This window comes from Erinaceus europaeus, chromosome 9 (assembly GCF_950295315.1).
Source record: "Erinaceus europaeus chromosome 9, mEriEur2.1, whole genome shotgun sequence".
Taxonomy (NCBI): Eukaryota; Metazoa; Chordata; class Mammalia; order Eulipotyphla; family Erinaceidae; genus Erinaceus; species Erinaceus europaeus.
Window position 1 is genome coordinate 73,705,489 of NC_080170.1, and position 25,326 is coordinate 73,730,814.

A 25,326-nucleotide genomic window follows, 5' to 3' on the forward strand; every position below is an offset into this window, starting at 1 on the left:
AGAGAAGCACTAAGGGGAAGCTGGGGATCTACTTCCTAATTTTAGAATAAGATGATAATTTTCTATTAGAAATGTACTGATAACTATCTTGGGAAAATGTGGAAATGGACCGCTGTGACAAGGAAAATCCTATAAATCAAGATTCTCTCAAAGTAATACTGACATTGGGGGAAAATATAATATAATTCACAGGTTTCCTGTCATCTAAAAGGAAATCAGTAATGCACAACAGAGGAACTAATTCAAAACATTCCCCCAAGTTCATTTTATTTTAAATTTTTTATTTAAGAAAGGATTAATGAACAAAAGCATAAGGTAGGAGGGGTACAACTCCACACAATTCCCACCACCCAGTCCCCATAACCCACCCCCTCCCATGATAGCTTTCTCATTCTCTAGCCCTCTGGGAGCATGGACCCAGGGTCGTTGAGGGTTGCAGAAGGTAGAAGGTCTGGCTTCTGTAATTGCTTCCCCGCTGAACATGGGCGTTGACTGGTCAGTCCATACTCCCAGTCTGCCTCTCTCTTTCCCTAGTAAGGTGTGTCTCTGGGGAAGCTGAGCTCCAGGACACATTGGTGGGGTCTTCAATCCAGGGAAGCCTGGCCAGCATCCTGGTGGCATCTGGAACCTGGTGATTGAAAAGAGAGTTAACATATGAAGCCAAACAATTTGTTGAGCAATCATGGATCCCAAGCTTGGAATAGTGGAGAGGAAGTGTTAGGGAGGTACTCACTGCGAACTCTAGTGTACTTCTGCTTTCAGGTATATATTTTGCAGTAGTTTATGGATACGTGTGCACATAAGCTCTCTCTCACAGAAACTGGTGTATATCGATGTTATGGGACTTTGTTAGAAAGTGAACTACCTGAGATGAAATTAGAGTGTACTATGAAAGGAAAGGTCTCACCCGAGTAATGAAGCTGAAGGGTTGTCATTCCACACGTGAAGTCTCTGAATACAGTCTGAGGTGAAGCATGTTGAGGTGGCAATCGTTGCGTTGGTTAGGTTGTGATCGGCAGATGCAATATTGTTTGGTTTGGATTGGGAGATGCATATGGGAAAGTGGGCCCTATCCAAGGGTTCCAGGACTGGGGGAAGTAGGGGCTCTATAGTGGAGATGTGAGGTTCCTGCTGTCTTAGGGTTCAAAAAGACCCCAAGTTTATTTTTATATGGAAGCTACAAGCAGTTTGAATCATATAATAAAGCTTCATTAAATACTAAAGAGTTATTTGTTATTTGAAAAGGAAATGTGAACTAAGGTTATTATGAGTTTTTCCCATATGTGAGGTCCTGAGTTCAATCCCAAGTACCATATTAATTTTTTATTGTGCTTTAAAAAAAGTATTAGTTTTGGGAGCAGGGTGATCATGCACCTAGTTGAGCACACGTTACAATGTGCAAACACCTGGGTTTAAGCCTCCTGTCCCCATGTAGTGGAAAAGCTTTGAGGGTGGCAAAGCAGTGTTACAGGTACCTCTCTGTCTTGCTCTAACACCCCTATCCATATTGATTTCTGGATGTCTCAATTCAATAAGTAAATATAAAAAATTAAATTAGTTTTCCCTAACTGCTTAAATTTTGCATTCAGATGATGACTGATTTTTCTAGACAAAAGTGAATCAGGTCCACTGTATCATATTTAAACCTTTGATTCTTATCTGGATGGTATATACATATTGATTATTGAAATAGATATAATAGGCCATATATAACTATTAAGGTAGGTAGATTCCACTAGTGCATACGCAGAAAATTGCTATCAATGTTAGCCTGGAACAACATAACAATTTACTTTCTATGATAATTATTCCTTCATTTAGTGGTAGTTAATAGTTCAATCAATAATCCAAATGACTAGGCTGATCAGGTGTGCAAATAACACCATTCCAGGTAGTAGGATGTAGGGTAGAATTCAGTTTAATTAGGGAAAATTGCAAAGTGATATAAAATGTAGAAAATCTAAAAAGATGAAATTCACTTACAGGAAGATGAAAAGATAACCTTCCACCTTCTGCACCCATAATGATTCTGGGTCCATGCTTCCAGAGGGATAAAGAATAGGAAAGCTATCAAGGGAAGGGATGGGATACAGAGTTCTGGTGCTGGTAATTATGTGGAATTGTATCCCTCTTATCTTATGGTCTTGTTGATATTTTCATTTTATAAGTAAATTGAGAAAAAACAGTAAACAGGTATATATATGGTTTACAGTATATAAGTTGTTAGTACATGTGTAAAATTTCTGTTTCTTGCAAAATGCTCTCACCTCCAGCCTAGGTCCTCTTCTACCATCATGTTTTATTTCAAGTAAGCTGCCTACGCTGCTAACTAGTCAAAGCATCTCACTAATTGTTGGAGACTTGCAATACACATACACATTTGTGTTTATGTGTTGGTGAATATGATGTAATTAATAAGATATGTCTATATTATATCACTGGGTGACCCAATGCTTCTCAGCTGTTTTTGATTTTCAGTCCCTTTGACATTTTTCCACTCTATGGCCAAGAAAATGTGTTTTGACATTATGGGATGTAGCCATGCTTCTGTGACAGCAAAGTTGAGTTCAGTTACACTGATCCATAGTATAACAAAAGTAGTCATAAATTCTCAGAGAGAGAAGATAAGTAGTGGTGAATTAGTTATGGACAGAGGTCTCTTCATGACCACCAAAGTCATCACTTTTGTGTCATTCAGAGTTTAACACTTTAGAAAGATGAAAAAAACCATGAAACTTGAACTAGGTGTGTGATGTAAAGGACTGTACAGGCTGGTAATGGACACATGCAGCTATTGAATTGATAATTTAGACACTACAGTGGGGTCAAGGAACAAAAAGAATCTAATGAAAGAGCCAGTAGCCCTAGAATCATATATATATCAGAGGGCTCTAAAATAACAGAGAGGTAAAGGCAAACTTTAGGTGGCTGGTGAGACATATCCATGGTCAGTATCTCAGTCAAGATTCTGGTAGGAGAAAGGACACTGGGGACATAGCCATGTTTTCTACTTTCTAGACTTCATGTTGACTTGTTTGTTAAAAGATTACAAATGGCTCTTCAGTTGAAAGAGCTTATTGGATAAAGACAGCCAGAAAGCTTCCTAAAAGCTTCAGAGAGCTGTACAGTAGCCCTTTGCTCTCATGCATGTCAGTGGACTTTCATCTGTTTCTGACTCCATGAGATTCTACAATTCCTCATTCAGGCCAGCCCAAAGTATGAGGTGACAGGTAACACATCCACTCCTGACTGGATAAGTAGACAGATGATTCTCAGAACATGTTCTACGCCAGTGATTTCATTTCCCTCAGATGGAAAGATACCTGGAGATTTCATCATTTTCACTGGTGAGTGAGTGCACACAGATAAAAGATGAGAGAAGAAGCTGCAACTCACGGCTACAGTCCCATGCAAAATTCTTTTCCCGAGTAAGCTTTTAATGAGCGTGTGGTAAAGGAGAAACTTGAACCCCTGTGATATTATTTTTAGGTTTTATTTTTAACCCAGTGCTTTGAGGGGTTGGTATAATGCATTTTTGCTTCATTTTGATTGATATAATTGTTGCTAAGAGGTACAGTGTTACATTATCATTTTGAAAATGTAGGTGCATGTGATTATACTTTCCATTGAGAACACAATGATGGGCACTTTGACTTGACCTGCATACCAGAGCCTCAAAGTATCTTGACTATCAAAGTATCTTGACTATCACTGTATTTGTTCTGATCCAAATATACTTTTTATTATAAGAAAATCATATCTTCAGCTGGGAGGTTTTCATGTAGAGATGTTATCATTACTGATATTTTAAAATATTCTCAGGCATTCATATTGGATGGGAAGTAATAAACTAAATTGCTATGATATTAAAATTTCGTGAGTATGTAGATTCTAAGTGAATATTTATCTGTGAAGGTAATAGAATGAATTGCCTTTTCTTTTCATTTAGGCAATGACTTCATGGGGTATTCATTCTTGAACTCATTCACTGATCTCAGCATTTATTTGTTCATTCCAAATATGTGTTAATTCTGCTTGATTAAATTTAGGAAGAAGGGCAATATTTTGAGAATGAACACCAGATTTTAATTGTGAGTCACCAAGCAAATCTTTTTTTCTTTTAACTAGACTGGAGATTTAGAATTTTCTTAGGACTAATTAAAGATATTTATCTCTTTATGAATGGAGAGGGGATGGAAGTGAGAGAGAACAAGGCATCACACAGGCACATGTAGTGTTGGGTGTCAGACCTAAGGCCTCATACGCCAGAGTCCAACACTATTCACTACACCACTTCCTGGGTTGCCTTGAGATTGATTTTAATAATTAGGCACTCTCAACTCTGAAATATGAAATCCCAGACTCATCTGTTACTCTTCTTTCTTCTTTTCAACCTAATCAAATCACAGATCTCTGGCCATTCTAACTCCAAAACAAATTTTGTTTTAGAAATAGCAACTCCTTTGAAAAACTTTAAAACAACATATTGCAGCATAACTGGAATACAGTATTCTGTGCATATTTATAGTGTGTATAATTTGATATGTTCTTATATATGTGCATTCTAGCAAACCCATTATTGCACCTGCTTGACAAATGCTCCAATTCCCAAATCTCCTCTTCCCCAAATAAAGCTGCTTTTTTCCATCCCTATAAATATTTTCTGTCTTTAGGTAGCCACTGATCTTCTTTAACTTTCTTTTCTTTAATTTTTTAAACTTAAAAAAAATATTTTTTAAATATTTATTTATTTAGTCCCTTTTGTTGCCCTTGCTATTTTATTTTTGTAGTTATTATTGTTGTTGTTATTGGTGTCATTGTTGTTGGATAGAACAGAGAGAAATGGAGAGAGGAGAGGTTGACAGAGAGTGGGAGAGAAAGATAGACACCTGTAGGCCTGCTACAACACTTGTGAAGCAATCTCCCTGCAGATGGGGAACCGGGGGCTCTAACCAGGATCCTAATGCTGGTCTTTGCACTTTGCGCCCCTGCGCATAACCCGCTATGCTACTGCCCGGCTCCCTCTTTATTTTTTTAAAATTATCTTTACTTATTGGCTAGAGACATCCAGAAATCGAGTGGGTAGGGGGAGATAGGGAGAAAGAGAGACACCTGCAAGTACTGCTTTACCACTTGCAAAGCTTTCCCCACTGCAGGCGGGGACTGGGTACTTGAACCCGGGTCCCAGAGCATTGTAACATATGCACTCAAACAGGTGTGCTACCACTTGCTCCCTCCATCATTTCTTTTTAAAAATAAGTTAATTTTATTTATTGGAGAGAGACAGCCAGAGAATCAAGATAGGAGGGGGTGATATAAAGGGGGAGAGACAGAAAGACCCCTGCAATACTGCTTTGCCACCCTCAAAGCTTTCCCCCTACAGGTGGGGACTGGGGATTTGAACCTGGGTCCTTGCATATTGTAACATGTGTGTTCAACCAGGTGCTCCAAAACCGAGACTCTGAGCTGCTTTCTTTCACTATAAATTGGCCTACACATTTGAGATACTTATGAATATAATCATATGGTAAAATATTTCTCCTCTCTCTTTCATGCATTGTATCTATTTTGAGATTCACCTGTATAGATGCCTGTCCCAATGATTCATTCATTTTTACTGTCCTGTCATATTCTCTTGCTTGGATAGACCACATCTTAAAATTTTCATGTAGTACTTGATAGTTCAGAGTTGTTTCCAGCAATTGGCTCTTACAAATAAAAGTCACCATGAACAGAGTGTAAAAGCTTTGCAGAAAGATTCACTACTTTCTCTCAGGCATATATCCAAGTGTTCAGTGATTTTATCAGTTATGATATTTGCTTAACTTTAAATTAAAAAAGGAAGCCCTGCCATGATGTATAACTCAAGTGTGGTTGGATATATATATATACTTTTAATTCTGTTCCATTCCCTTGGCAGTGCTAATCTTGGCTGTTGCAGTAGTTTCTTTTATTTATTTATTTATTTATTTATTTATTTATTTTTGGATAGATACAGAAAGAAATTGACAGAGGGGGAGACAGAGAGAGAAAGAGACAGAGAGACACCTGCAGCACTGTTTCACCACTTGTGAAGCTTTCCACCTGCAGCTGGGAATCAGGTTTGAACCCCAGTCCCTGTAATTTGCTCGCCTAACCAGGGGTGCCACTGCCTGGCCCCTTGTATTAATTTCTTTACATTGGTCCAGGCAGTGGCACAGTTCATTGAGTACACATGTTAGAATTCACAAGGACTTTATACTGACTCACTGCAAACTACTGTGTACTTTTGCTTTCAGGTATATATTTTGCCCTAATTTATAGATACATGTGAACATATATGCTCTATCTCATGGGACCTGGTCTATATCTAGGTTTTGCGATATTGTTAGGAAGTGAACCACCTGAAATGGAGTTGGAGAAGCCTATGAAAGGAAAGGTCTCACCTGAGTAATGAGGCTGAAGTGTTGACATTTCATGCCTGATGGCTCTGGACACAGTCTGAAGTGAAGCATGCTGAGGTGGTACTCCTTGTGTTGATTAGGTTGGGGTTGGTGGATGCAATATTATTTGGTATGAATTGAGAGAAGCATGCAGGAATGTGAGCTCCACCCTAGAGATTCCAGGACTAGGAGGAATATAGACTCTATAAAGGAAGAAGGAGGTTCCTGTTGTCTTAAGATTTAAGAAGGTATTAGATAGTTATTGCTATAATCATATTTTTTGACAATTGGGTTAACTTTGAAAAATCCCTTTGTTAGAATTTACTGTATTATAAACAAAATCACCATAATTTATGTCCTTTGACATTATTTGCATATAGCTGTGACAACAGTTGCCTCTGTTTTCCCTGGCCTAAACGTTTAAGAGAGTCAAGATATCAAAGACTCAGCCTATGGTCTGTGCATTTAAAAGTTTGAGACATTCAGTCAATTTTCCCCTTAACTAAATAGTGATTTATATGACAAAATTAATAGGAATGCAAATAAACACCATTCCCACCACCAAAAGACTGTCCCATCCCATCACCCCCCACCCCTTGCTGCACAACACAGGCCCTCTGGAATATAACATAAATATGCCTACTAGGTATCTACAAAATGGAGACACCCCCCCACTCTTCATCTGCACTATCCCAACCTTTAGTTTCATGATTAGTCAACAAACAACTTGTTTAGCTTTATATGTTAACTCTCTTTTCAGCCACCAGGATCCAGATGCTACCATGAGGCCAAATAGACTTCCCTGGACAGACAACCCCACCAATGTGTCCTGCAGCTCAGATTCCCCAGAACCCTGCCCCACTAGGGAAAAAGATAGGCAGTCTGGGAGTATGGGTTGACCTGTCAATGCCCATGTTCAGCGGGGACACAACTACAGAAGCCAGACCTTCCACCTTCTGCATCATAGTTCCAGAGGGTTAAAGAATAGGAAAGCTATCAAGGGAGGGATGGGATGCAGAGTTCTGGTGGTGGGAATTGTATGGAGTTGTACCCCTCTTATCCAATGGTTTTGTCAATGTTTTCTTTTTATAAATAAAATTAAAAAAATAAAATAAAAAAGAATTCACAAGGACCCTGATTCAAGCTTCTGGTCCCCATTTGTATGGGGGCTGGTATACAAGCTGTGAAGCATTGCTGCAGGTGTCCCTCACCCTCTTTCCTCTATCTCACCCTTTATTCTCAATTTTTCTCTGTCTCTATCAAATAAAAATAAATAAATATATAAATAAGTAAAATTTTTAAAAACAATGTTACCTTACAGTAGAGTCTCAAAGTCAGGTAATGTCAACCCTTCAAATATATTTTTCTTCAATCTTGTGTGTACAATTATGTACCTTTTGCTTTATCAAACAAAAGTTAGAACCTCAGGTTTAATAAAAAAATAGCTTGTTGAGAGTTTTACTGGGGTTGCATTGCATCTATAGATCCATTTGTTAATAATTGTTATCTTGAGAGGTTCCCGGAAGATGGCGGACTGAGAAGCTGCTAGTGGCTTGAGCTCTGACCACATCTTCTGGAAACAGTAGGATTTTCTGCCTTTAGTAGGCCAGTCAATAAGGGGTCCTAGCGGTCACAACAAGGAGGTGACTATAACTTAATTTGGGTTAAGAAATAGAGTAGAAAAAAAAGGGGGGAAATTTTTTTTCCATTAAATTATAAAGTACACCTCCTCCCCCTCCCCACCCCCCCATAACCAGTCCCTGGGGACCAGCTCTTAGCAGGCTCCCCAGCTGAGCTTCTGTCTACCAAATTCCTGTCCCACCAGGGAGTATCATTCATTCTAAGTCTATACCCTTCTGAAACCTCTGGCCTTTTTTTTCTTTCTAAGTAGCCAACCCTGCCCCACCTCAGCTCACATAGCAAATTAAATAATTAAAAATAAATTTAAAAAAATCTTTCCTTTCACCGCTCTATGACTGTTACTTTTTGTTATCTTTTTCTTTTTTCTCTTTCTTTTTTTTCTTCTTTTTCTCATTCTTATCATCCTTTTTTCCTTAATCCTACAGCTTCCAAAGCCACAGGCCCCAGCCTCCACACCACCAAACAGTGTGCTTTTTTGAATTCACTGATACACATTTGGGAATTATTTTGGGGAAGAATTCTGACTCAGTGTGGACTCTCACTGTGAGTGTCTCTGCTCAACTTCCCTTCCTTCTTTAGCCACACCTAGAATATACAGTGGATAGTAGATTTGCATAAATGTCTATTTCAGCCATCCTTGTCTAGTCCTGAGATTTTTTTTCTTTTCACTGCTCTTTACTTACAGCTCGTTTTCTTCTCTTTTCCCTTTTCTCTCACTTGTCTCTTTTTTCTTTTCTTTTCTTTTTCTTTTTTTAAATTTTTTATCTGGTCATACACTTCTTCTTTCCTTCTTCTTTGCCTTTCTGAATTTGTGAATTATTTTGGGGAAGAAATCTGACGCAGAGTGGACTCTCTATGTGTGTATCTCTGCTCTAGTTCCCTTTACCCTCTTGTTACCCCTAGAATATACAGTGGATAGTAGATTTGCATAACTGTCTATTCTTGCTATCCCTTCTTTCTTTTCTCTTTCTTCTTCACTGGTATTTGGTTACTATTTTTTCACGGACTGGAGAAATTGTTTGGCTAACTGGTAGTGATTAAACTGCTTCAATACTTGCTTCAGTTGCTACTGTAATTCCTGAGGTTGGTGAGTGCAGTTGTCATAAAGGTATTTAGTACAGTGTTGCTTGTGCTCAAGACACAACAACTGAGGAACAACAGAGCATAAAAAAGAAACACTTAAATCTAAAACATGGGTAGATCAAAAACAAATAAAACTGCTACTCCAATGAATGAAGACAAGAGCCCAGAAGAAACTACAAATCAGCCAGAAGTAACCATAGATAAGAAAAGTATGCAAGCAATAATAAACTTATTAATCACAAAAATGAAAGCAACATTGGAGGAAAGGAATGGCAGTATTAGGGAAACAACAGTTGAGACCCCCAAGGAAAATACTGATTATCTTGAGGCAATTAGAGAACTGAAAGCCGAAATAGCTGTAATGAAGAAAGAAGCTGAGGCAAGGGAAAGCAGACTAACAGAAACAGAAAACAGAATTAGTCAGACAGAGGATGAGCTAGAGAAAATGAAGAAAGAGGTGAAAGAGATTAAAAAGAGATTGAGAGACACTGAAAACAACAACAGAGACATACAGGATGATCTCATCAACAGCCTTCTCATCTCAGACACGATAGACTTTAAATTAAATAAAGTAATAAAAGATAGGCAAGGACACTAAATAATGCTTAGAGGATCAATAAGCCAAGAAGAGTTAACAATCATTAACATCTATGCACCCAATGAGGGACCATGTAAATACGTCAAGCACGTACTGAAAGAATTTCAAAAATACATCAATAGTAATACAATAGTAGTGGGAGATTTCAATACCCCACTTTCACACTTAGATCAACAAAGCAGAAAACCAACAAATATACAAGATAATTGAATGAAGAGATTGACAGACTAGACCTCTTGGACATTTTCAGAGTCCTTCACCCCAAAAAACTGGAATACACCTTCTTTTCAAATCCACATAACACATACTCAAGGATAGACCACGTGTTAGGCCACAAAGACAACATCAATAAATTCAAGAACATTGAAATCATTCCAAGTATCTTCTCAGACCACAGTGGAGTAAAACTAACATTTAACAACAAATGGACAATTATTAAAAGTCACAGAATTTGGAAACTAAACAACATACTCCTTAAGAACCACTGGGTCAGAGATTCACTCAAGCAGGAAATTCAAATGTTCCTGGAAAAAAATGAAAATGAAGACACAACCTATCAAAATATTTGGGACACAGCTAAAGCAGTACTGAGAGGGAAACTTATAGCCGTACAATCACATATTAAACACCAAGAAGAAGCCCAAATGAACGACCTTACTGCACACCTCAAGGACTTAGAGGAAAAGGAACAAAGGAACCCTAAAGCATCCAGAAGGACAGAAATCACTAAAGTTAGAGCAGAAATAAACAACATTGAAAATAAAAGAACCATACAAAAGATCAATGAAGCCAAATGTTGATTCTTTGAAAGATTAAACAAAATTGACAACCCCCTAGCAGGACTCATCAAACAAAAAAGAGAGGGATAGAGAATGGGAAAGCTATCAGGGGAGGGGGTGGGAAATGGAGATTGGTTGGTGGGAATTGTGTGGAATTGTACCCCTCCTACCCTATGGTTTTGTTAATTAATCCTTTCTTAAATAAAAAATAAAAAAAATAATAATTGTTATCTTGAAAAAAATGAGACTTTTTCTATTTTAGTTAATTAATTAATTAATTAAAATCAGAGAGGTCAAAGTACTACTCAGCTCTGGGTTATAATGGCATTGTGGATTAAATCTGGGACCAGAGAGCTTCAGGCATGAAAAATATTTTTTGCATAACCATTATGCTATCTCTATAGCCATTACTTTGTTTCTTAAGTGCCACCTATAAATGAGATCATCTAGTATTTGTCTTTCTGACTTATGTCACTTAATATGATCTGTTCAGATCCATTTAAAATGAGTCAATGGAGATGATTTCATCATTTTAATGGCCAGTTAGTATATATTACATCTTTCTTAGTTACTCCTCTGTCATTGGGCATATATGTTGCTTCCAGGTCTGGGTTATTATGAATTGAGCTGCTATGAAAATAGATGTCCATATATATTTTTGGGTAGATTGTTTTGTTTCATTTGTATATATCCCAAGAGAGGAATTGCTGGGTGATATGCTAGGTCCTTTTCTAGTGCTCCGAGAAATCTCCAAACTATTTTCCACAATAGCTGGACCTATTTACATTCCCACCAGTGGTGTAGAAGGTTTCCTTTTTCCTCACATCCTCATCAGGACTTGGTGATTCTAACCCTTGTAATGTGTGACATTTTCACAGGTGTAAAGTGGTATCCAGAAACTAATATCAACACAGGACTTTTGTCTACAGAACTTATTCCGATTTGTTTATTGTCTCATAGTATTCCTTATAAAATATGTATGTACATTGTGTTTATCTGTAATATCTCCTCTCAACTAGAAAAACTTCTATTTAGATATTGTGACATTGATAGGTTGGGAAAGTACAGGCCAGATTTGTTTTTGTTTGAAAGCCAAGAAATAAGTGACCACACCTATGGACAAATTATTTCTACTAAGTGGGTCCACAACTTTAAATGAATAAAGAGGAGTCTCTTCAGATGCCAGGAAGTAGTGCAGCAGGTTAAGCACACATGGCATCGAGAGCAAGGATAGTTATAAGGCTCCCAGTTTGAGCCTCTGGCTCCCACCAGCAGGGGGTTTGATTCACAGGCAGTGAAGCAGGTCTGCAGGTGTCTACCATCAAAAAAAAAAAAAAAAGAAAAGAAAAGAAAAAGAAAAAGAAAGAAAGGAAAAGAAAAAGAAAAATAGAGGAGTCTCTTCAGCAAATGGTGTTGATAAAATTGGGTTGAAAATGTAGATGGATGAAATTGGACCACTAAATATCAGTGTGCATAACTGTCAAATGCAAACAAATAAAAGATATGGATTAGACCAGAAAATACAGAGAAGAAAACATTGGGAAAATACTCCAAGGTTTTTGTTTTGGAAACATCATTGAAGGTTCAAATCTAACAGCAAGGAAAGCAAAATCAAAAGTAAATCAATGAGACTACCTCAAATTGAAAAGCTTCTGCACAGCAAAGGGAAACATCACCAAAACAAAGATACTCTATAGAATGGAGATGTTTATATGAAATATAGCCAATAAAAGGTTACTAACCGAAATATTTAAATAACTCAGTAAACCCAGCAACAAAACCCAAGCGACCCCATTATAACAATGGAGTATGAGCATGCACAGAATTATCACAGTAGAATAGGTTCAGAGGGCAAATGCATGAGAAAATGATCAGCTACTCTATCAGAGAAATGCAAATAAATTTGAGGCTTCTTATCTAAAAACATAGGATTTCTCTGCTTTCTCACATAGAGACTTCACAAATAACTCCTCACAGGTTGTGGTCTTTCTTATATTTACAGATTCTTTCAAAAGGGAGAAATTTGCACTTGAATTATTCCAAAATCATTTATTAGTTTTCTTGTAATATCTATTTTTAGATTTATTTATAAAATAAAAATATTAACAAGACCGTAGTACAAGAGGGATACAAGTCCACACTCTTGTAATATCTAATGCATTACTTACTATCCCAATGCATTTAAGACTTTATCTTAAGTTTTCTTCTAGAATATTTATTATTTTGAGGATTGACAGGTATGACATAGTTCTATGATCCATTATGAGTAAATTTTGAATGATCAGTTGGTAGAGAGTTGATATATAAATATGTATATATATATGTATAGATATATAAAATATGTGTAAATATATAAAATATGTATATAAATATTTACAAATATACTTACAACCACAAGGGAATTATTACTGGGCCTTTATACCTGCAGGACTACACTGCTCCCAGCAGCCATTTCTTTCCTTCTTTTTCCCTCTCTTTTTGGTAGGTGAGAAACAAAGAGCTAAGAATGGAGGTAGATAGAGAGAGACCCTCACAGAAATGTTTCATGACTTACGGGTATGAACCAGTGCCTTGAACTCTAATCCTCGTGTATGGTAACATGTGCACTCTACTGGGTGCACTACTGTGTAACTGTTAAAGAGTTGACATCTTAACAAAACAATCATCCTCACCTAATTACACTTCCCTAAATCACTCTAAAGCTAACCTTGTCAAAATAAGGATTACAAAAATTGGAGGAGAGCAAGAGACTGGCATACTTTAATGATGACGGTATAGTCACTACCAGGCCACCCCATCACCAGGGGCCCTAGTCAGGGATTTATGGGATTCCCACACAGACATGGTGGGCCTACGCCTCAATAGATCCCTCTCTCCATTGTCACTGGTCATCTCCATCAGGCACAACATAATGGACCCCTTTGTGGGCACCTAAAGGACCTTGCATTTAATGTGCATAAACAAGGGTAGGGAAAGTTCCATTATCAAAGGGAGGTTGGAAAACATACTTTACCACCTGAGGAAGATGGGTCCTGAAATTAGTGCAGCCTATAATGTTCCTAGATGTGACTACAGAATGTAGTCTTGCAAGTAGCAGCTGGTGTGAGCTCCAACAAACAGGAGCTTGTGACCAGGGATTCTCTGGATAGGGCAGGATACTGGGCCACCAGCAGGAGGGTGAATAAGGGGTCCTAAGGTTTACACCACTCTTGGGTTAGAAAACAGAGGCCAAGGGGAAAGAAAGGAAATATTTTGATTATTTCTGAAGCTCATCCCTCCCTCCCATCCCAGGACCAGCCCCAGCAGCTGGACAGCCTCTCTTAGCAGGCTCTCTGCTGAGCTATTTTCTTTACCAAGATTCCTGGCTCATCAGGGGTGTCATTCCAAACCTTTTCCTTCTCTCTTTTTTTTTCCTAAATGGCTAGAGTTGTATTTGAGTGACAAAATACCTGACAAATCACAGCCTTACCCCACCCATGCCTGGGAAAGACTACCTGGAGATCTTTCTTTCATTCTTTTCTTTCTTTCTTTCTTTCTTTCTTTCTTTCTTTCTTTCTTTCTTTCTTTCTTTCTTTCTTTTCTTTTCTTTTCTTTTTTTGGCTACTTCTTACAATGGGCTGTCTTTGCTCAGGCTGCCTGCAGCCAATCTGGAGTGCTCCAAGCTTCAAACTGACTGTTAGGGTTTTTTACTCTATTCTATTTTATTATTATATATGTTTGTCCCTTTTGTCTCCTTATTCAGGTTGACCAAAATTAACTGTTGTTGTTTTCTCCATTGCTAGGTTACTGGGTGTCATATCCAGTGTGAGAGAAACTTGTTTCTCTCTATCTCTTTCCTTCACTCTCCTTTTCCCCTCCTAGCTAATTAAAAAAAAAAAAAAAACCTCTTTCTTTCACTGCTCTTTTTTGTTTGTTCTTGTCTTCTTTTCTTCCTCCTTCTTTTGATTTCTGAATTCACTGATACTCATTTGTGAATTATTTTGGGGAAGAAATAAGGCTTAGAGTGGACTCTGTGTGTGTGTGTGTGTGTGTACCTCTCTTCTCTACTTCCCTTTCTCCCCTTTCTATGCCTAAAATTGACAGTGGACAGTAGATTTCCATAGTTGTCTACTCTTGCTTTCCATTTTTTCCTTTCTCTTTCTTTTTCCTTTGGATTTGTTGCTAGCTTTTCTTGGACTGGAGGTGTTGTTTGGCTAACTGGTATTGGTTGAACTGCATCAATCCTTCCTTAAGTTATGTTGTTGTAATTTCTGAGGTTGGTTGACTACATTTGTCATAAAGGCATTTAATGTAGCATGGCCGATACAACAAAACACAAAACTGAACAATTGAAAAGACAACAACTGAAGAACGACAGAACAGAAAAATAAAAAACACATCAGTAAAAAGAAAATGGTTAAGTCAAGAGCATATAAAACTGCTACCACAGTGAATCAATACAAGAGCCCAGAAGAAGCTCCAAATCAGTCAGAAATAACCATAGGTAAGAAAAGTATGCAAACAATAATAAACCTAATAATCACAGAAATGAAGACAACTATGGAGGAAAGGGCTAGCAGAATTAGGGAAACAACGGATGAGACCCTAAGGAAAACACAAGCTACCTCGAGGAAATTAGAGAATTGAAAGCTGAAATACCTGAACTAAAAGCTCAATTAGCAGAACAAGTTAATCCTATAACTGAACTGAAGAAAGAAGATGAGGGAAGGGAAAGCAGGCTAACATAGCAGAAAACAGAATTATCCAGACAGAGGATGGCCTAGAGAAAACAAAGAAAGATATTAAAAAAGCTCAAAAAGAGATTGATAGACACTGAAAATAACAACAGAGACATATGGGATGATCTCAAAAGAAGTAAAATATGTATAACTAGCCTACCAGAGGAAGAGAGGAAGGAGAAGTAAATATTCTAGAGGGAATTCTAGAAGAAAACTTACCAGAACTAAACAACAGAAAGGACATTAAGATTCAAGAGGCTCAGAGACTCCCAAACATAATCAACCCAGACCTGAAGACACCAAGACACATCATAGTTGCAATGAAAAAAAGTAAGGATTATAAAAGGATCCTAAAAGCTGCAAGAGAAAAAAAAGTTGGGAGTTGGGTGGTAGCGGAGCAGGTTAAGCGCAAGCATCTAGAACCTGGTTGGCTATCATATGCCAACCAGACTTCCCTGGACAGACAACAGCACCAATGTGTCCTGCAGCTCCTCTTTTGCAGAGCCCAACCCTAATAGGGAAAGAGAGAAACAGGCTGGGAGTATGGATCGTCCAGTCAATGCCCATGTTCAGTGGGGAAGCAATAACAGAAGCCAGACTTTTCACCTTCTGCATCCCACAATGACCCTGGGTCCATACTCTCAGAGGGATAAAGAACAGGAAAGCTATCAGGGGAGGGGATGAGATATGGAGATCTGGTGGTGGGAATTATGTGGAGTTGTACCCCTCTTATCCTATGGTTTTGTTAATGTCTCCTTTTTTTATATATTTATTTAATTTATTTATTCCCTTTTGTTGCCCTTGTTGTTTTGTTGTTGTAGTTATTATTGTTGTTGTCATTGTTGGTTAGGACAGAGAGAAATGGAGAGAGGAGGGGAAGACAGAGAGGAGGAGAGAAAGATAGACACCTGCAGACCTGCTTCACCGCCTGTGAAGCGACTCCCCTGCAGGTGGGGAGCCGGGGTTCGAACCGGGATCCTTATGCCGGTCCTTGTGCTTTGCGCCACCCGCGCTTAACCCGCTGCACTACAGCCTGACTCCCTAATGTCTCCTTTTTTAAATAAATAAAAACAATTAAGAAAATAGAATAGGAAAACTATCAAGGGAGGGGGTGGGATATGGAGTTCTGGTGGTGGAAACTGTGTAGAATTGTACCACTCTTATCCTATGGTTTTGTCAGTATTTCCATTTTATAAATAAAAAATTAAAAAAAAAAAGATGTGAGCTCAGACCTTCAGGGATGCAGTTTACACAGGCTCCTGTGCTGAATATGGGCCCCAGATCAAATCAAAGTGGTTTACAATCAACGATGTTTATATACTTTCCCAGTTTGGGAGCTTCCCTGATCCAGCTTTCTAGCCCTTTTTCCAGCCATGACATCATCTCCCCAGACATGCAGGTCCACTTGCATGTTATTTATCAGACTCTGGCAAAAGCTAGTAAAGTCACGGGCCCCTTGGAATATACCTACAATAGACCTAGTAGCTTTTTCCGAAATTGAGACCCCCAAATCTTTATCTGACTATTAGGTTTATAATTAGTCAACAATTTGTTCTGCTTTATATCTTTTCTCTTTTTCAGCCACCAGATTCTATCATGATGCCAACCTAAGTTCCCTGGGCAGACGAAGTCACCAAGGTCTCCTGAAGCCCCACCTCCCCAGATCCCTACCCAACTAGGGAAAGAGAAAGACAAGCTGGGGGTATGAATTGACAACACCCATGTTCATCAGGTAAGGAGTTACATAAGCCAGACCTTCCACCTTCTGTACCCCATAATTATCCTGGGTCCATACTCCCAGATTGATAAAGAATAGGAAATCTTTGAAGGGAGGGGATAGGATATAGAGTTCTGGTGGTAGGAATTGTGTGGAATTGTACCTCTCTTATCCTGTGATCTTGGCGATATTTCCATTTTATAAATGAAAATTTTAGAAAATAAATAATAAAAATAAACAGAACAAACAAGAAATAGAACAAATAAGATCAGAAAGCAATGAATCATATTCTTGAGTGGCAATGTCACAGAACTATACCCCTGAAATCTTATAAACCATCACTAAATCACTATATATCTTTAAAAATAAAACAGTAGGGCCTGGGTGGTGGTACATATGGTAAAGCACAGGTTTTGCCATGTACAGAGACCTGGTTCTATCTCCCGGACCCCACAGGGGGAAAGCTTTATGAGTGGTGAAGCAGAGCTGCAGCTATCTCTCTTTCTCCATCTCCCTCTTCCCTATCAATTCCTGTCTCTATCCAATAAGTTAAATAAATAAATAAATAAATAAACAAGCTGTGTATGTAAAAGAAAAATTAGTAAATTAAAGAAGTTGCCCACTGAAAGCTTCTTCAAAACATTTAGCAAACTAGCTCACTTTAGACATTTTAGAAGGGGGTCTGGGTGGTGGTGAGAGAGAGAGGGATGACCCAAGAACTAAGCTCATGGTGGCAAGGCAATACAAATCTTTATTCATTCAAGTGCCCCAAAGTTGGACGGTAACACACCTACTTAAGCCACATAGTGCAAACCGCAATTACCACAGTCTGCCTCTGGGTCTGGCTGAGCACCCTCCTCTAGGTTGGGACACAGAAGAAACAAGACTGAAAGGGAAGTGGCTTGAACCTGCCAATATACGCGGATATCTTCGCCCACCCTGTCCAACGTTTGACGTCTCGTCACCCAATCTGGTTCCCTATGCCTACACTGAACTTCTCCGTTCCAGTCTTTTGGAAACAGAGTTAGCAGTCAGCTGAGGTAAAGAACAAACACCTCATCACAGACCCCTGCAAGCATCAACCCGGCTTTGACCTAGCACCTTATGATTGGACCCTCCTCAATCGCTATCGAACAGGCCATGGCCAGTGCGCCGCTATGTTCCATCGCTGGGGAGCCAGAGACGACCCGAATTGCCCCTGCGGCTACAGACAGACTATGACCCACATAGTCAATGACTGCCACCTCTCCAGATTCAAAGGAGGTCTCGAAACTTTACATCAGGCTCAACCTGACGCTGTTGACTGGCTACGGAAGAAGGGCAAACACTAGAAGAAGAAGAAGGCTTGAAAATACCATACATGGTTAAGAAAGGGGCCGAGAAAAGGGAAAGGGGGCCTGGAATAGTATGTTCCTCCCCAGCAACTGTTGCTAGGGGTTCAACTGGTAGGATTAGCAATACCCTGTGGAGAATTATGAAGCAGACATTTAGTCATTTGTAAGACAAAACAGAAGATTGATATGTAGATAAAAGGAATGCAGGGTGGAGCAGGCTTAATGTTTTAAGGAATGCTGGCTCCTGGAGGCGGGAAGATGCAGGATGTTTTGTGAGGCAGGGAAGACTTACATGGCCAGTGACCTTTTGAAGTTCCTGTGTCTCCCCTTTTGTTCAACCCCTCAGTAGAGAGAGAGTCCAACAGGACGGACTCACCTCTCAGATCAAGCCCTGCCTGGGTCCACCACATCCCCACAACCTCCCTACAGTTAAATACACACATTACAGTGTACAAGGACATGAGTTCAAGCCCCCAGTTCCCACTTGCAGGGGGAAAGCTTCACAAGGGGTGAAGCAGGTCTGCATGTGTCTCTCTATCTCTCTCCTTCCTCCTTCCCTCTCAATTTCTCTCTGCCCTAACCAATAAAATAAATAAAATAAAAAAATTAGAAAAAGAGCTTCTAGAAGGGGGCCAAGTTGTGGCATGTTTAGTATAGTGAACATGTTACAGTGTGCTAGGCCTGGGTTCAAACCTCTTTGTTCCTTTATGTGTGTTGTAGGGGAAGCTTTAAGAGTGGTGAAGCAATGCTGCAGTTATTGCTCTATCTTTTCCACTTTCCTCTCAATTTCTACATCTATCCAAAATAAATAAATAGAAGAAAGCATTTTAAAAAAGAAATTCAAGAAGGAAACAAAATAAATGATATTTCACAAGAGCTTGATTGTAGGGTGTGTGTGTGTGTGTGTGTGTGTTTTCACATTAACTACCTATTGTCATAATACCACTGAATATTTCTGGGAAGGCTGGAAGTGACTGATTCATTTTTACTTTTTTAGATACAGGGAGATACACACACACACAAACACACACACACACACACACACACACACACACACACACACACTGAAAGAGACCATAGCACTGAAGCTCCCTTTAGTGCAGTGGAGGTCAGGCTTCAAATAAGTGACTTACTTTTATAAATTTATATTGAAATAGTATTGCACTTGTAAGTGTCATGTGTACTTCCTTAGAAACCAGCATCTACATTAAGTTCATCCCTAAAAGTTTAATCTGGGAGTCGGGCAGTAGTGCAGGGGGTTGATTGCAGGTGGCGCAAAGTGCAAGGACTGGCATAAGGATGCCAGTTCGAGCCCCTGGCTCCCCACCTGCAGGGGAGTCACTTTACAGGCAGTGAAGCAGGTCTGCAGGTGTCTATCTTTCTTTCCTCCTCTTTGTCTTCCCCTCCTCTCTCCATTTCTCTCTGTCCTATCCAACAACAATGACATCAGTAACAACAATAACTACAACAATAAAACAACAAGGGCAACAAAGGGGAATAAATAAATAAATAAATATTTTTTACAGTGCTCACCCAGTTGATCACAGGCCACATCACTGGACATAGAAAAGTGTCTCTTCAGACTGGGAGTATGGGTAGACCAGTCAACACCCATGTTCAGCGGGGAAACAATTACAGAAGCCAGACCTTCCACCCTCTGCCACCCACAATGACCCTGGATCCATACTCCCAGAGAGATAGAGAATGGAAAGGCTATCAGGGGAGGGGGTGGGATGTGGAGAATGGGTTATGGGAATTGTGCGGAATTGTACCCCTCTCATTCTATGGTTTTTTAAATGTCTCCTTTCTTAAATAAATAAAATAAATAAATAAAATAAGAACCAGGAGAAAAAAAAACAAGAAAAAAAAACAAGAAAAGTGTCTCTTTTGTCTGCTACATAATGACACACATGGCACAGCATCTGTAATACTTCTAGGAGCAGAAAACTTGCTTCTTTTTTTTAATGTTTATTTATAAAAAAGAAACACTGAAAAAAACCATAGGATAAGAGGGGTACACCTCCACACAGTGCCCACCATCAGAACTCTGTATCCCGCCCCCTCCCCTGATAGCTTTCCTATTGTTTAACCCTATGGGAGTATGGACCCAGGGTCATTATGGGGTGCAGACAGTGGAAGATCTGGCTTCTATAATTGCTTTCCCAGTGAACATGGACATTGGTAGGTTGATTCATACTCCCAGACTGTCTCTCTCTTTCCCTAGTGGGGTGGGGCTCTGGGGAAGTAGGGCTCCTGGACACATTGGTGCGGTCAAGGAAGTCAGATTGACATCATGTTAACATTTAGAACCTGGTGGCTGAAAGAAGAGGTAATATATAAAGCCAAACAAATTGTTGACTAATCATGAACCTAAAGGCTGGAATATTACTGTTAAAGATTTGGTGGTCTCTGTTTTGCAGACAGTTATTAGGCCTATTTTAGTTATATTTCAAAGGGCCCATGACTATACTAGTTTTTTCCGGAGCCTGAATTCTGATATGCTGGTGGACCCAAGTTACTGCCTGGGGAGATAATGACATGGCTTGAAAAAGGACCAGAAAGCTGGATCAGGGAAGAGAGTAGCTCCCAAATATGGGAAAAATGTATAACTATTGTTGACTATAAACCCCATAGATTTTTTGGGGGGCCCATATTCAGCTTAGAAGCCTATGTGACCTCTGCATCCCTGTAGGTCTGAGCTCACATTCTGTGGTCATGAGTAGGAACTTTCCAAGCTACTGCAGTTTCAGGACCCATCTTCCTCAGGTGGTAGATAGAGTACTTTATCCAACCTCCCTTCAGGGGGTGGAACTTTCTCTACTGTTGTGGATCCACATTGAGGGCAAGTTCATATGGGGACCCACATAGGGGCCCATTATGTTCTTCCTGATGGAGATTACCAGTAACAATGGAGAGAGGGATCTATTTGAGGTCTAGGCCCATCATATCTGTGTGGGAATCCCAGGACTCCCCAACTAGGGTTCCCAGATGTTGGGGTGGCCTGATAGTGACTAAAGAGTCATCATTAAAGTATGCCAGTCTTGTGCCTTTATTCAGCTTTCGTAGTTCTTACTTTGATAAGGTTAGCTGCTGGGCTAGCATGAGGGTGCCTCTTCCTGGGCACATAATCTCTGGGTTGGAGAGAATGAGATTGGAGCCAGCCTGGGCTGCTACTCACTCAGTGACATGAGGGAGATGACTTAGGAACCAAGCTCATGGCGGCAAGACAGTGCAATTCTTTATTGTTCAGAGAGCCACAGCTTTTAAAGGGCAGACCAGGAAGTGGAAAATTGAAATTGGAATGGCTAGGAAAGAGATGGAGAAAAGCAAAAGGGACTGGAAAAGTAGGAACTTCCTTAGCAACTATTGCGAGGGTTTTAACTGGTAGGATTAATAATACCCTGCAGGCAGGGAGGGTCTTGAGGGTAGAAAGAAGATAGATCAAAGGAATGGAATGCGTGAGGATCTTTTAGGCAAAATAATGATTATGTAGATAGGCCATAGTATTAGGAATGCAGGGTGGAGCGGGAGGAACTGGCTCAATGATTTAAGAAATGCCAGGTTCCTGGAGGCAGAAAAATGCAAGGTGCTTTGTGAGGCTCCTCACAATTTCCTGACATCTTACCTTTTTTTTTTTTAATCTAATGGCCATAGTATCAGGGGAATGCAGGGTGCTTTGTGAGGCAGGGAGTCTAATAAGACGGGGCACACCTTTGGGGTTACTCCTGTTTCTCCTTGCTCAACCTCTCGGTAGAGAGAGAGACTAACAGGATAGATGCACTCCTCAGGTCAAGCCCTGTCAGGCTCTACCACATCCTCACAATTTCCCCAGAGAGAGAAGGGGAAAGAAACCACAGCACTTAAGTTTTCACCTATGCAGTGGGGCCCTGGCTCAAACCTGGGTCACACACGTGGTAAAGCAGCACTTTATCTAAGTGAGCTATTTTGCTGCCCCTAAAACTGGTTTCTTTTTTAATAAGTAGCCCTTGAATAACTTGTGTGCACTCTGGTCCCTCCTGAACTCTGTACTCATTTGCTAAGTAATTGGCCTGAGTTTGTGGGCTGATGTAGACACAGTTGCATCCTGTCTCCCTAACAAGTCTCCTTAGGCAGCATTAATTGTGCAGCTGTATTCAACTCAGGGTGCCTAAAACCCTGTTCTAGTCACCAGGGACCTTCTCATGCACATATAGCTCTCACAACAGTTTATTTACCTCCCAGTATAACAATAGATCTATGCTTCTTTCCTTCTTGGCAATTTCTTTCCCAAGTCCACAGTGCTGATTTTGACGAGCCAGCACTTAGAATTTGCTTAAATAACCCCTGCCAACCATTTCAGCTGGTCTAGAGAGAAGGTGAACTTTTAAGCACTGTTATTTTCCAGAGAGAACTTTAGTCTCATTTCAAATCAGGCCCCAAGAGTGAGAGTAAGATGCCAGACCATTTGAGACAGAATTTTAGGCTTCCTGCTTATCCCTTCCCATGTGTGCCAGCAGCTCTGCAGCATGAACTGTCTTTAAACCGCTGAGGCTGTGATTTCTGTGACAGTGTCGTCCATCTCATTTCTTGCCCATACTTTCAGTTTTATGAAGGTTACAGACATCCTTCCTGGGTGTTTATTAAATTGTTTATCTGGTCTGGAACCAGCTACCCATGCTTTGCTCAGAATATTTTATGGATATTCCATGTTCTTTTGTCACCAGGTGCTTAGGAGAATCTGCAGCCAGCAAGTCAAGAAGAGAAGCATCCATGATGGCTGTTTCATGTGCAATTAGACGTTCTCATTCACATTCATGGCTGCTACTTGGGCCTTTCCTGTGTGGTCACTGGTCAAGTATGTTTAGATATCTTCCTCCAGTTGAGCACACATGGAAGTTCTGAAGAGCAGTTCATCAATATTCAGACCCAGTCCTAGAAAGAAGACAAACACACTTTTGTGTTTTCTCTCTGATTCTCTGTCTCCTTTTGGGAAATGTCTTGTGACCATAAAGTAGAGCTTCACCTCCTGAACTCCTCCAAATATTTAATGAAATGTGCACTTAGTCATCTGCTGATTCATGCACTTAGCAAATAATTACTGAGCGTAGCCACGTACTCTGAACAAAAGGGCAAGTCACAATCCTTCAGAGCTTTCAGAGTGCTCTGTTTGGGAGGGACCCACATGGCAGCAGGAAAATGGGATGTTGTGGTCAAGAATGAAATTCCATATTATTTTGTTTGCCCTGGCTGTTGAAAAGTATACCCAAGGTTGGTGGCAATGTCTCCCCCAGTAAAGGGAAAAGATTTGACATCCTCTTTTTTAGTGTATTGTGAAAGGGGCAGGAGATAGCTCACCTGATAGACCACATGCCTTGTTATGCATGAGAACTTGGATTCCAATGTCTCAGGAGCAGACCAGAAAGAAAAGATCACAAGAAGATTAGTACTTATGGGTGCAGACTGAAACTGCTCTCCAGGGAGTATTTTTCCTCTCTTTTTGGAAATCCTTGGTTGGATTTCTAAGGTCTTGCAACTCATTAAATCATGATCACCTAGGATAATCTCTCTTAGTTGAAGTGAACCAATTATAGATTTTCATTACATCTGCATGACATTTTATAGCAGCAAAGTGGATGAGTGCTTGGTGTGATAACTGGGGGTGACAACCTAACAAAATGGACTTATCAAAAAGCCATCACTCTCTTCTCTTCAAGCACCCACAGAACACATTTCTTTTTTTTTTAAAGTAGTGCTGCAGGTGTCTCTCTGACTCTCTTCCTCGTTGTCTTCCTCTCCCCTCTAGATTCTTTTTTTTTCTGCATTAATCTTTTTTATTCTTTTTTAAAATAATTTATTTCTTTATTGGGGAATTAATGTTTTACATTCAACAGTAAATACAATAGTTTGTACATGCATAACATTCCCCAGATTGAACACATTTCTTAAGCCAGATTCAACTCCAAATCAAGATGACCAAGTTTTGTGTGGCCTCTTAGCATGACACATTCAGCCAGCTTGAAGTTCAGAGAAAAGGCCAACTTTCTCCTCAGCAAAGGATGGAATCCTGAGGTGGTAGTCACTCTTCTCCTTTGAGAATGTAGAATTAAATACTGTAGAAGGGCTTACACTTAAAGCATATTATGTTGAGAAAAGAAAGCAAAAAATGCACAATTAATATATAGGCTAACAGTATTCTGATGAAAACAAGGGGAGCTTCTCATAATCACTCTTCAGTTAGTATTGGAGTTGTGGACGCTGTTTCAAGATCCCTTCTTATTGGAAGCAGACAAATTCAGCTGGTTATGGTATTTTCTCTGGTGTGGTGACCTAAACTGTCATTGCTGAAGGGTCTGGCTATTATCAGGCCTTCCTGAGTTGGACCACGATTTGTTTCTTTTGTTGTTGAGCTTAATTCCAGAAAGTGGGGGCATTAAGAGATATCCTATAGCCTATAAAGCAGACATATTCTTCCTTATTCCCACTGGATAACAGCAATAACAGCCACCCAACTTCTCCTTGGGATCAGAGATCAATAGCACACTTCCCCTCAAATGATTTAGAGATGTGGAGATCCTCAAGTGTCCAGTTCAGTGAAATGACTATTTACATTGCTAGAAACATTATTCCACTAGCAATAAGACCTTTCTTTCAGCCAACCTTAAGATTATAGGAACAGGAAGCAAAAGTTTTTTCTAGTGTAAGGGGCACACCCAGTTGAATGCACATGCCACAATTTTCAAGAAGCCAGGTTCAACCCCCTTGGTCTTCACCTGCAGGATGAAAGCTTTGTGAATAGTGAAAGAGTGCTGCAGCTGTATCTCTGTCTCTCTCCCTGTTTCCTTTCCATCTAGATTTCACTCTGTCACTATCAAATATGTTTTAAAAAAAAGAAAAGAAAATTACTTTTTAAAAAGTCTTGCTAATGTATCCCTACCCTACATTAGAGGTAACAATTAGATGAAAGACTCCCACCTCCAGACTTTAATTCTTAGACCTATGACTCCTGGATAATGGAAAAACAGCAGTATTTGTTGGATACTGATCCAGAGCCCATA

The 25,326-nt window shown here is 39.7% G+C and overlaps 1 pseudogene; it reads right to left on the reverse strand.

Moving 5' to 3' along the window:
* Positions 1-20,169: 20,169 nt before the first annotated feature.
* On the reverse strand, positions 20,170-20,236 carry LOC132540647 (small nucleolar RNA SNORA17; annotated as a pseudogene).
* Between the last annotated feature and the right edge of the window lie 5,090 nt (positions 20,237-25,326).